The sequence below is a fragment of the Fukomys damarensis genome, unplaced genomic scaffold (assembly GCF_012274545.1).
Source record: "Fukomys damarensis isolate Sample0158 unplaced genomic scaffold, DMR_v1.0_HiC HiC_scaffold_10, whole genome shotgun sequence".
In the NCBI taxonomy this organism is placed as follows: Eukaryota; Metazoa; Chordata; class Mammalia; order Rodentia; family Bathyergidae; genus Fukomys; species Fukomys damarensis.
In genome coordinates, this window is record NW_022900922.1 from 25,179,825 (window position 1) to 25,192,396 (window position 12,572).

Below are 12,572 nucleotides of genomic sequence, written 5' to 3' on the forward strand. Positions count from 1 at the left end.
AACTTTGAAAACATGATTGAGATTCTGGTTGTAGCCATACTTTTGCACAATAGTATCTTAGGAAGGGAAGTTGTGTCTTTGAGAGGATGCTTCCAGTGCTGTGGTTTTAGTGCTTTGGGTGAATATTTGGGAGCAAAGGGCTTATGTAGAATCTGTCTTTGTATTTTGCCTTGATTCCCTGCTTTGCAAAGTCAGGCCAAATCAAACTATTGAGGGTACTCTCTAACTGCTAAGATCAGAACAAAAATATAATGAGAAAAAAATATTTAAATGTTTTTTTAGGAGTTGTACTAATTATCTAAATAACGACAACAACAAAAAAAAGAGTAGAAACACATAGCCTCACCTGGACTGAAACTGCTTCTGACTTGAAATGCTTTACAAATTATCAAGTCATGAGGCATAAGTCTCAGGCCTTCCTCATTTTTTCCAAGCACTTCTGCAGCAGCCAAACTAAACACGGTCTTTTTTGAGCAGGCAGGAATAAAACTCGCCTCCAGGGAGAACGTGCATGATGACTCACAGCAGCCAGAAAGGGGATGTGTAACCCAGGGGGAGGGCTACGGCCCTGTGGTCCTGCTTCCTGTTCAAGATCTCACTATGCCCTGGGCCACTGTGCCTTCTCTTGGGATTCAGCAGTCCCTAAGGGCCCCCGAGTAAAGCAGATAAGGTCAGAAGGATATTGTCTGTAATCAGGAAGAGATTGTCTGTAAGAAGCATAGGCCACCTTAAAATAATTTCCTGGAGACATTCTTCAGTCCTTTGGTTCAGATGAGGTATGCTGCACCTGTCTATTCAACATATATTTTATTTTCATTTTATCCTGATAGGCAGAAATGCTTTCTCTGGATGCATAATATATTTCACAGCAAACTTTGCGCTGTGCCAATGAGGAGATGTAACGTGCATGTACATGCGCATACCTAGAGGGCTGTGTCTTTGCAGATGAAACCTTACCTTCATGTGATAAGCCATGCTAATAACAGAAAACAGTGGGATGGGTCAACATGAAATAATTTTTTAAATGTTTGATCGGTATTTTTTCTGGCATATTTATCTCCCTGATTTAAGTGTTCTTTGGGCAGATATTAATTTTAGTTTTTACTCCCTAAACCCAAATGAGTCCCAAATACACCCTAAATATCCAAGGACTGAAGGTTTGGAGAAATTTTGCAATGGATCATGCACAATCCATCAACTGTTGCTTAGTTGGATTGGGAGGTAGGATCTAAGAATAAATTGATTGTTCATGATACCTTAAGTGTTGGCCTTCATTCCACCTTGGCCTCCCTCCAGTTCTTCAAGAAAGCCCTGAACTTCTAATGCCTTTCCTGGGGGGAAGAAAGCTTCGGGTCCTGGTGACTGTCATGCAATATAGATGCTTCTCAGTGAGCCACCAGCTCTTCAGCCTGCTGACTGAGTTTGCTAACCAGAAGACACATTTCCCAACTCTGCCATTTCCAAAGTACCTTAGGATCCGAGTTGGAAAGCAAAGCTCCTGTAGGACATTGCATTGATTGACTGAGCCATTTCCCTCTGTATTAATTAGTTACTCTTCTCTCCTTGCTGAGACAAAATACCTGACAAAGTTAAAGGGGAAAGGTTTGTTTAGCTGTGGTTTGTGGAGATTTCAGTCCATAATTGGCTGGCTCCAAGGCAGAGTGGCACATGGCAGAGGGGTATCACCAACAAAAAACGGTTCATGGTGGGCAGAAGGTAGCAAAGCAAGAGGGACAAGATAAGCCTCTTACTGTCCTTTATATTGTATCCAGGCTACTGGGATTAGGGCAATGCTAAACCAATTAGTGGATTGATACAGTAATCATCCGTCCTTACTCCTAGCATTGCACCATGAATCAGTCCCATACTGTAGATTCTGCCATCTCTGGAAAAGCTACACCTATGACTGCACGAGGCTTTGGGCGGGAGATCCAGACAGGAGCCACAACATGTTGTGTCATGATTCTTCTTCATGTCGCCCAAAGGCATGTTCTCATGTTTGATAACCACAGAGGAAGGAGGCTTGAGCACATTTCACAGTGAAAGTAAAGTATCACCACCTTTTGAACCATCTACATGAATTTATCAAGGAATTACCATCTCCAAAAGAAGTCATGCACAGACTTTATCTATCTTCAAGGAGTTTATTGCAGTCTGTGTGGAGAGATGACACGTATTTTAGCATAATGAATAAAATGATGGGTACCTTATGGAAAAGGAATAAAAGCCATGGAAACTCACATGCCCCCCCCCGAAAAAAATTAAAAGCCCTGCAATAAAGTTGTAGTGGGATTTGAGCTGGCCTTAGGAGGGATGGCCTGATTGGTGACACAGAAGAAGAAATGCGGATTCTGACAGGAAGTAAAAAATTCAGTATGGTGAGTCCAGTGTGAAAGAAGACAGAAGAAGAAAATGAAGTTGGTTGGATGGGCACATTTGGGCTGGATTGCAAAGGTCTTCAACATCAGATAAAGAATTTGGAAGATTTCCAGTAAGTTGTAGGAACCAAGGTGGTTGGGCCTGGAGAAGTTGTATTATCTAACCACAGCTTTAGGAAGTTTAATGCGACAGAGATGACTCACATGGTTTGGAGAGAGAAGACAAAGCCAGAAGACCAATTTGAGGGCTGTGGTGAGAGGAATGGCAGTCTCACTAGCTTGGTGGCAGTGGGAATAGAGCAGGTGCAGGATTAATAAGATTTGACAACTAATGAATGGCAAGAGAAAATTTCAGAAGACAATAATACCAATAGCATGAATTGGAAATTCAAGAGGAACTGATTTAGGGGCAAAAGATGGGACCTTTTGAAACACATAATTTATTTATACTATTTGTATTCAGGAGCTTGTGGGGGCGATGCTAGGGCCTACGGTGAGATTTAGGAACTATGTGTCATCAAAAGAACTTATCAAAAGACGAGAACTGAACCTATAGTCAGGGGGAATACATACTTTACAATGAGAAGAAATTCCTGGAAACAAAACAAGGAAGAGGAGGGGGCAAAAGGATAAAAGGGACACCAGGACAGTTCCATCTTGAGGAAATCAAAAGTTTTTATCTATTTTGGCTGTAGTAGGCAAATAAAATTCACAATGATTCAAGCCAAAAAAAAAAAATTTTGTTGTAACGCATGTATATTAATTTTCTGTTGCTGCATAACAATTTATCACAAATATAGTGACTGAAAACAACACCCACTTATTAGCTCACACTTTCGGCTTAGTGGGGTTCTCTGTTATGGGTTTGTGAGGCTGACTGCAGTATTCACTAGGCTGGTTTTTATCTGGAGCTCCAGGCCCTTTGCAAGTCCACAGGGTTATTTGTAGTGTACTTAGTTCATTTTGGTTGTTGCACCAAGACTCCTGTTTTGTGACTGGCTCCAAGCTCAGGAACATCCTCAGCTTCTGGAACCTACCTCATTTCCGTGCCATGTGGCTTGTCCCCGCTCCCGATAGATCTTATCATGGTTTCAATCCCTTCCCTGGTAGCGTCCAGCCCTTTTAAGGGCTCATCAGATTAGTTCAGGCCCACCAAGTAAAGTCTCTCCATTTTCAGAACACCTGATTTGGGACCTTAATTATAGCTTCAAAAATCCCTTCACAGAAATAGTACCTGGATTTTTTAGCCATTGAATAATTGAAACAGTGTGTGCGTGTGTGCACATCAAGGGATGGGACACTCTTGGGGACCACCTTAGAATTTTGTCTGTCCCATGTGACACAACAACTAAAAGTTCCAGAGATGAATAACACTCTGTCCATGGCTGGTCCTATGGGACCTCATGATCAGGACTCTGTCTCGTGGCACTGCTTTCTACCGTACAACTTTATTCTCAAAGCGGCTGTCTTTCCACGATATCTTTCCAGCTCTAGTTAACATCATGCATTGCTGTTCATTAGTGGAGGATATCTCTTTCCTCTTGGTTCCAGCCTCTGGGAGAAGCCTTTGATTGGCTTGCCTCTGGTATGTGCCTTACCAGAAAACCAGTCTCTCTGGCTAGGGGGATAACTGTTTTGTTTGGGCAGACCTGAGTTGTATTCTCCGCATTGGAGCCAAAGTAGGAGATCACTCCGGCCCAAATAACAAAGAAAATGGAGGTCATTTCAGAAAGATGCTTCTCAGGCAAAAAATGTAGTCTGCTAAATAGCCAAGAAAGAAAATTGAAAGAATTACTGATTAAACAATATATTGAGTATAAGAGGAGTCAGTTAGTTGGAGGGCTTCAGTAAAGGTCAGTTGCATTTAGACGGCAGGAAACTTTCCTGACCTTTACTAAAAAGTAATGATAGAAATAAAGTGCCAAGGTTTTATATTGTTTGTGTTCCAGCACCAGCTTTGAGTAACTACACGATCACCTGCTTATTGGTAAATGGGAGAAAGGTGACAGTCATTTGGGAACCTTCTGGGTTATGGAGAAGGTGCTCCAGGGGTGGTGGTGTCTGGGGATCTTTTAGGCCAAGGAGAACTTCTAAGTAGCAAGGAAAACAAGGAGAGGGGCAGAAGTGACCCCAGTAGGACCTGGAACCAATAGGAGGAGCTCAAGCAGAGTGATCAAAGAAAGTTTCTCCCACATTGTACATCTGTACACTGAGTGGTGGTTTTTGTTTGCTTGGTCATTTGTTTCTTCTTCAGAATAGACAGAAAACATTCCTTCTGGTGTGGTGATGTAGTGTGCTCAAGGGTCTTCCACATTTTGGCTGTATAGTTGACAGAAAGACCCTTAGAGCAGAAGCACTCCAAGCATGGTCTCCAAATTAGTATCATCTGAGAATCATTATGGGAACACAAGTTCTCGGGCCCATGTCAGACTTTCCAAATCAGAAATCTGGTTTAATGTGATTTTCCAGGTGTTTCTGATGCTGGTTCAAGTTTAAGAACCCACCCCATCTCTCCTTCATAGAGCAGGAAGGTTTCTGTGATGGTGGTTGTGGAAAAGCTGTGTGAATCCAAGATCTAGACTTGTGATGGGGCGGTCAAGAGGGTGTGTAATTCTTGAGAAGAGACAGCAACTGTTCAGAAGCCACTAATGCCTGAAGATGGAGTGGTCTGGAAGATTGAAAAAGAGGAGGTGAAGTTAAAACTTGTTTTCCATCTTGGGAAGGGCTTTTATTTGGCCGAGAGGCGTCATGAGAGTTCCGAATCCTGGGGAATCAGAAAGGTGAGATGGGCTTCAACTCTAGTCGTTCAGGAGAGTCCTCTGCCATAAGGAATAGTCCTAGAACAGTTTTAGATGTGGCTCATTTAATTTAAATTCAGGCTTTTCCTCTAGACACTGCTAGGTGCTTACAAAAGGAGGGCATAGCAAGGTTTCTTTCATCGAGGAGCTTATAAACTTTTTGAGCTTTCCAAACTAAAGTTCAGTGAAGTATAAAAAGCCAGCATAATGGAGTGCTGAACTGAAAGAGACCAAGGTCAAAAGTGCAGAGGCTGTAAAGTACCATGGCAGTCCAAGGAAGGAAAGGTTGGTATTTGTGTCATTTCTCCTCTGGACAGAGGAGAATAACTGGCAGCCTGGCATAATTTCGCAGTATTGGACAACTCTCCTCTGAGTTTGCTAAGCTTTGTCGAAATTACTAGGTCAAAGTCACGGTTTGTATTCCGAGACTTGGCACTGGGGGTGTTATTAATATTTTTGTTTGCATGGGAGACTTGGAGGAGAAATGATGTTTTATCCCAGGCATCGTAAATGGAAAGAGACTCAAAGAGGAGCTTGGCACAGCCATTGCAGACAGACTTTCAGACTTGCTCCATTCATGAAGAGAACATGAATGAGCCTGCCTGAGGATGCCTTGGTTTTGTAGGATGAAGAATGCAAATTACTGATTTTTCCTTAGTGGAAGAATTAAATTGAGCCAGAATCTGGGATGAGAGGGAACAAGAAAATGCTTCATATGAACACAGCTTTTCCATTACCTTTTATTTTTTTGCATCATGCTGCTCGTCCACATAAAGTAAATAGATCACCAAATCAAGAACCAAGGGAGGAAAGGTTGGTAGACACTCTTAAAGTTGGGCATAGTTACGACAGGACAGATAACAAATATCCTGGTAGCCCAGAGGAAACCAGAAATTTGGAACCTAAACCAAGGTACTATTTTGTTTCAGAAATTTACATGTAATATGATCTGTTTTGAGTGGGTTTTAAGTCCAGCTGTGGCAGGCAGGTGTCAAGAGAGCTTCCTTTTTCCTGCAATGATGGGTGTCTGGGGGGTGCCTTAAGAAGAAAGGTCTTCTCTCCTGTTGTTTCGAGGACAGCACAGGCATTGGATGGCGATCCCCTGGGAAAAGGTACTAGTGCTTGTTTCTAGATAGCTGAGTGGCCAGGTATGTCAAAGTTTCAAAGACAGTTCTCTTGCTTCTTAATCCAGGAGACCTGTTGAAATGACCGCCCCCCCCCAAAAAAAAATGGAGTAACAAATTAATTGTAGTTCTGAGCAACTGATGTACTGGCTGTTTCCTTGGAAACCTGATACCCTCTAACTTCCGCACTGGATTGTTCCTTTTGTAAGAGTCTTTCTAGAGCCCCACCTTCCAAACTGAGGTGGCCCTGTTAGGATTATAAATCCCAATGCTTATTTTTCCTTTGTTCTGCCTGTATGGTTTTCACATTTTATACATAGACTGAAAATTACATGCGATGGGGTTTGTTTTTTTAAAGTGCTGCAGATGGAAGCCAGAAAGCATTGAGCTGTGTGTCCTAGCCCAGCGATGGCGAACCTATGGCACGAGGGCCGCAGCTGGGTGTTTATTATCATTGCAAGCTCTAAAAGGTTTGCCACCATTGTCCTCACCCGTTTAGTTTTGAGACAGGGTCTCCCTAAATTGCCCAGACTGGGTTTGAACTTGTTCCTCCTGCCTCAGCTTTGAGTTAGTTGGGATTACAGACATGTGCCACTGTGCTGGGCTATGATTCTTTAATGTCTGTCCCTCTGGACTCAAAGAGCATCTTGAGAGCAGAATCCTTTACTTTTATTCACCATTGTCCCTCAGTTTGACAGAAATTGGTGGATATAGTATTGCTAGGTAAAAAATCTTTCCAGTGAATGAGTTAGAAATTGCCTGGTAAACTGGATTCACTATATAAGTGGTGATTAAATATACCAGAAGCCAGGATCTACTTCTGTCTTAATGTTGTCTTTCAAAAAATTGTTTTATTTTAAGCTATACTTGTCAGTGTTTTATCAGTTCTAAATCTAAGATTTGGTGTTATTCACCAATTTATTCACAAATTTTGTTTGTTTTTTGCGCTTGAGGGCCGCATTTTTCTCGTGGAAATACTGCTTGGCACAATCACAATGCTGATACAACTCCCACCTGTGTTCCATGAAATGACTTTGAAAGGAAAAACCTAACTGGCACTTGCAGATGATTTAGACTGGAAGTGGACAGGATCCTAGCACAGCCTTGAATGCTATGTCTTCTGTCATTGCCCGAAGCCACTCTCATAACTTCTGTCCCTCAAGTGTGGTCTGCAAGGGCGCACGCGTCATGATCCCTGGATACTGTGACAGCTGTTGCTGGGTTTGCCTGGCGGGGGTTGAAGAATCAAACCCAGGTGTGGAAAATATTCACGATGAGACTGTGACTAGGTCTTTTCACTAAAAGCAACAAACAAACCATATCCAGTCCTTTTCCAACAGTGCCTCAGTGTGCCACCTCTGCGTGAATGTTGTCATTGGTGGGCGGAAATGGCAAACAGCCAAGTGGAAAATTTCACAGCCCTGCAAACATTTTGGTGCATGAAACGCTGCCAACCTACAATCTGAGAGAACCGTGTGGTGGGTGCCAAATACCCACGCTCCTGCCGGGCCCTGGTGCCTACCTTACACACTCCCACCCCCTTAGCTTCCTGCTCCCTACCTTCCCTTCCCTTCTCCCAGAAATTTCAGATGTCTGGTTCGTTTCTGCTCCCCCCCCTCCTGCCCAGGCACAGAGGGCCGCACAGACCTCTAGGTGCCCCAGGAGAGCTGATTACTGGTGCCTTGCCAAAGCTGGCTTTTATATTCTGGCTCTAAGCTCAGTAACAGACTTATAGCCGCTAATAATACTTTGCATTCACATAGCTCCTGCCTTCTGGGGAACTGTCAGTGCTTTGTAAAAGTGATCTTATTGATCAACTGGGTGAGGCATAAAAATGACAAAAGGTGCTGGTCCTCATTGCCTTTTGCAGAAAGTAAAATTAAATGGAGCTGGCTTTTTCTTTGTTTTTGTGGAGCTGGGGATAGAACCCAGGCCTTAGGCATGGTAGTTAAGTGCTCTACACTGAGCTTCACCTCCAAGTCTCAGTTCCTTGAGGCTGCTGTGCAAATTTTCAGCCTGAATCTGTGTCTTACATCTCCCAGAACTGTCTTCAATTTTATGAAGGAGGGAAGAAAAAAAATCTGACCATTCTGTGTCCCCTGGGACAAGAGCAAAAACTACTGAGTTTCGTTTTCAGGAAAGGATCCTGAGTTGAGAAATGGTCTTTGGTGAATTATCAGTCTAAGTGAACATTGACTTCATTAGAGATAAGCATTTACTTATTTCTTTTCCTTTTTTTTTTTTTTTCTGTTCCTATACAAGGTATTTCTCACTTGTCGGTGCAAAGAAGGTAGAACACATCTGAGCCCAGGCGTCCTACAGCTTCTGTGAAAAGTCTCCATGGTGAAGACCAGGCTGAGGCTTGCTGGGAACAGTGCACAGTGAATGCTGTAAGTTAGCAGCATCTGCAGAGGTTTGTCTGGTACAGATTTGTGAATCACTGGAGACAGCCAAGCCAGGGTGGTGAAGGGGCATTAGCAGGAGCTCTAGATGATCGACCAATTAATTTCTTTTCTTAGAAGCGGTTCTGTTTGTATTTGCCGTGAACTTGCCTTTCTCAGCTTCTGCAGAGTGCTGCTCGTTATCTATTTCTGGAACAAAAGATTGAGATACACTCTTTCTATTGGCTCCGGCAATGGGACATTGCCATAATAGCAAATATAGGGTAGGCTCTTTAGATGGGGCTGTTGCCGTTCTTTTAGGCTGATGGATAGGCAGGGTTAGCGCTACTGTTTCTACTCAACTGCTGTTCTGACGTGAAGTTTTAAGCTGGAATGACATAGCTGTGTTTTTCATTTTTGTCCTGACGTTCCAAATGCTGAGGTATGCAAATATACACAGTTCTTTTGGGTGCTTCCCTTATTCAAAATTCGCCAGTTAAGTAATTGGCTTGCATCGGGTTACTAAGCAGGGATTATGAGATGTGTAAAGTTAGGAGAACTATGGGCCAGCCAGTGGTTCAAAAGAAGTTTTCGTGTTATGTCATTGACAACACGGCCAAGCCTGAGTCTCAGGGAGATTGGTTGCTGTTAAACTTGTGGATTTGCCCAGCTCTGCCACTTTTGGGAGATTTTTGCCTGATTGCTAGATCGTATTGCAAATAAAAACTTTCTAGCGAATCTTGGCCAGGAAAAAAATGTAGCTACATGAAACCCAGTATGTCCAATAAGGACTTCTGAGAAAGAGGAAATAAATAATATTCTCTTCAAATTTTAGAAGATAAAGGCTCAGCTTTAACTAGGGGCTGTGTGTGTGTATGTGTGCACGCACACGTGCATATTTTATTCTATATGTGTACATAAGGTCTTGACTTAATTCGATCAGAATAATTTTCTAGTGGTTCGTCATTTACTTTTTCCAGTTGTCTAAAAGATTTAAAAGACGCATTATATCAGAAAATAAAAGTATGGACATTGAAAAGAGAAATTTCTGTTGAATTTTTATGTCATGGGTTGTAAAACATTTTGTATTAAAATACGCATGTGCATCTAGATTGCCTGCAGGTTGTGTAGTAATATTCAAATTAGCTTATTAAATTCAGAATTTCTCACAGCCTCAGTGCACAACGAGAGATGCTAGTATTTTAATGTATTTCTACTCTGAACATTTGACCATATTGGTTCTAGTGGAAAGTACACAGCTCCTGAAGTCAGTGACCCTGAATTTCATTGCTGGCCTTACCATACGGACAGGTATATTCACAACGTTGGCCAAATCACAGATGCCCCAAAACTGCTATTCTGTTTGTCTATGGAAAGCTACATCCACCTCTTTACTGAGCAGTCAACAGTTGGCTTGAGGGCCCCCTAAGGGGCAGAATATTGTGTGGGCACCTTAATTCCTACCCAAAATGATGTCTTCCTGTAACATTTTTTATTGTTATCAAGGGATAATTTGAGGGCTTATTGGATTTGGGTGTTGGGGTGTTCTGCTGGAAATTCTACTAGAATAGTGGTTCTTCCTGAGAAGCTAGTGTTTTACAGAAGAATATTTTAGGTGCAGGCAGTTACTATAATCAATACAACTTGTTTCAAATCTGGTGGTGGGGATTTTTTCCTTAATGGTTGCTCTGAAATGCCCATGTCCAACCTCAGAAGGTAAGGGAGGTTTTCCAAAGTTCTGACATGTAAACTCAAAGATGCCACATGCCAGACTTAAAGGAGTTATAAGCGGAGTGTGTTGAGAGAAAGGAAGAACGTGCTAAATTCCAGTGAACTCCTTAAGCACACTAACGACTTTGTTTTCAAAACTGCTTTGCTTGAGTTGGAAGCGAGCTTCCCAGTTTTCTGAGTACATTTTAGTATCAGTCACTTCTTGTGATCCTGGCACATTTTTACAACAGCGTTTACCCTGATTTTTGTGTCTTGGTGCTTCAAGGCTGGTGCCGTGAGTGGCAATGTACTAGGGAAGGCAGTGATTTTCACAGAATGTATGTTTGCACGTAGACTGGCGTGGGTGTGAGTGTGTGGGTGAGTGTGTGAGTAATGATCGTAGCAGCCATTGGGAAGCACGGTTTTGTCCTCAGCAGGCACCCCAAGCTCATTACTCATTCCATTTACTCTGCTTCTTATTAGCTGCCTCTTGGATCAGTCACCGTTTTTCTAACCAATGGCCTTTGCCCCTCATTGTGTCTCAGACTGAAAGGACTGGCAGGGAATGCCGAATGAAGAGTCGGGACATTCATTGGCTTTTCCACATAGTGCTGCAGTTAGCTGTATGACCCTGGGGACCCACTCTGTGGTGGGTAGAATGAGGCAATTGAGGTCAGTGATCTGTAGTGGCTCTTTTGGCATCTAATGCGCCATTAAGTACCAGTCTCCTGTGAGGCAGATTGGATCCTCATTGTTATGCTCTAAATCTAAAATGTTCCCCAGAAGTCGCATGTGTTCAGAGGCAAGGCCTGGTTGGAGGAGGTGAGTCACTGGGCGTGTGACCTGGAAGGGTGTATTCTTGTCCTTGGCTTCTCCCCTTTTTCCTATCTCTACTTCCTGGCTGCCATGCGTTGAGCAGTTGTCCTATACCATCCCCTACTACCTTGCCCTTTCTGGCTTGGAAGCAGCTAACTATGAACTCTGAAACCATAAATCAAAATAAGCCTCTCCCCCTTTTAAGTTGTGGGTGTCAGGTTTTCTTGTCCCAGCAATGGGAAAGTGACTGATACCCATCTTTCACCCTGGAAAATCAGTGATCGGCATGACCTCATTTACAACTTCTTTAATACATTAAGTACAGCCTTATGACAAAAAATTACACCTATCACCCCCGTGGAACTCTTTCCACAAGACCCTCCCAAATTCTGTATCTCAATTCAGAAGTATCCATTTGAGAGCCTCCTGAGAATATAGTTTTAGTCACATATATTATGGCCTACACGCATTAGTCATGTTGAAAAATGAAAGAAGAGCCATTTTTGTTCTTATTTTGCAGTGCTGAGAGAATGAATGCAGGACCTTGCCCATGGTAGGCGGGAACTCTCTTGCTGAGCTACATCACCAGCCTAGGAGACACTTTTAAACTTAACTTTTGTAAAACTACTGATATTATTTAGTACATGACCCAGGAGCCCATGATCTATATTTCTTGCCTAAGCTTCGCTGCTTCCCTCAGTGGGACTTGCCAGGTCACCTCACCGAAGAAGCCCATCTTGATCTGTGGAAGTGGGCATTCACTTCATGCCTCTTCATCCTCTAGCCTACTACTTTTTCCTTATAAGTACTTTGCAGTCAGATGCTTATTTGCGAATTACGCATCTCCAAAAGTGAACTTTGGCTTTGGTTACAGGACTCACCTCCTACAACCAGGCCCCTCTGAACACATGAGCCCTTGTGGGGAACATGTTAGATTTGAAGAAAAGCAGAGAGAGGATCATTGCACCATAAAAGCAGGGAATCCCAGCCCCTGAAATCCTGCTTGGCCCCTCTTGGGCTCTGGAAACACATTTGTTGAGTGACTGTCCGAGGGTAAAGTGTGTCCCCAGGCTTCTCCTCTGTGGGCCTCTGTCATGAAGAAAAGGAACCTGAAGTCCCTCGAGCTGTGAGAATTGTTTGAATCTGGCAGCAGCTGGATAGGATAAAGGATGTCTGAGTCCAGTCTGTTCTGCTTTCCTTAGAAGTAAATGCTAAATGTCTGTCCTGTGTAAGTAAATGTGAAGAAAACCATTTGTTTAAAGCAGTTTTATAGAGCTATCAAAAGAGTTTGGGGATTTTCTGATACTTTTTTAAACAAAATTCTGCATTGTGTATTTCCTCCTTTTCCATCTCAGTGGTTTGTGG

At 42.8% G+C, this 12,572-nt stretch overlaps 1 protein-coding gene across 1 annotated transcript in view; it reads left to right on the forward strand.

Moving 5' to 3' along the window:
* Positions 1 to 4,921: 4,921 nt before the first annotated feature.
* Atxn1 (ataxin 1) overlaps positions 4,922 to 12,572 on the forward strand; it is a 143,397-nt gene continuing 135,746 nt past the window's right edge. The window contains 2 exon segments of the mRNA XM_033761904.1: positions 4,922 to 5,068; positions 8,563 to 8,690. The gene's annotated coding sequence lies outside the window, so the exon portion shown is untranslated.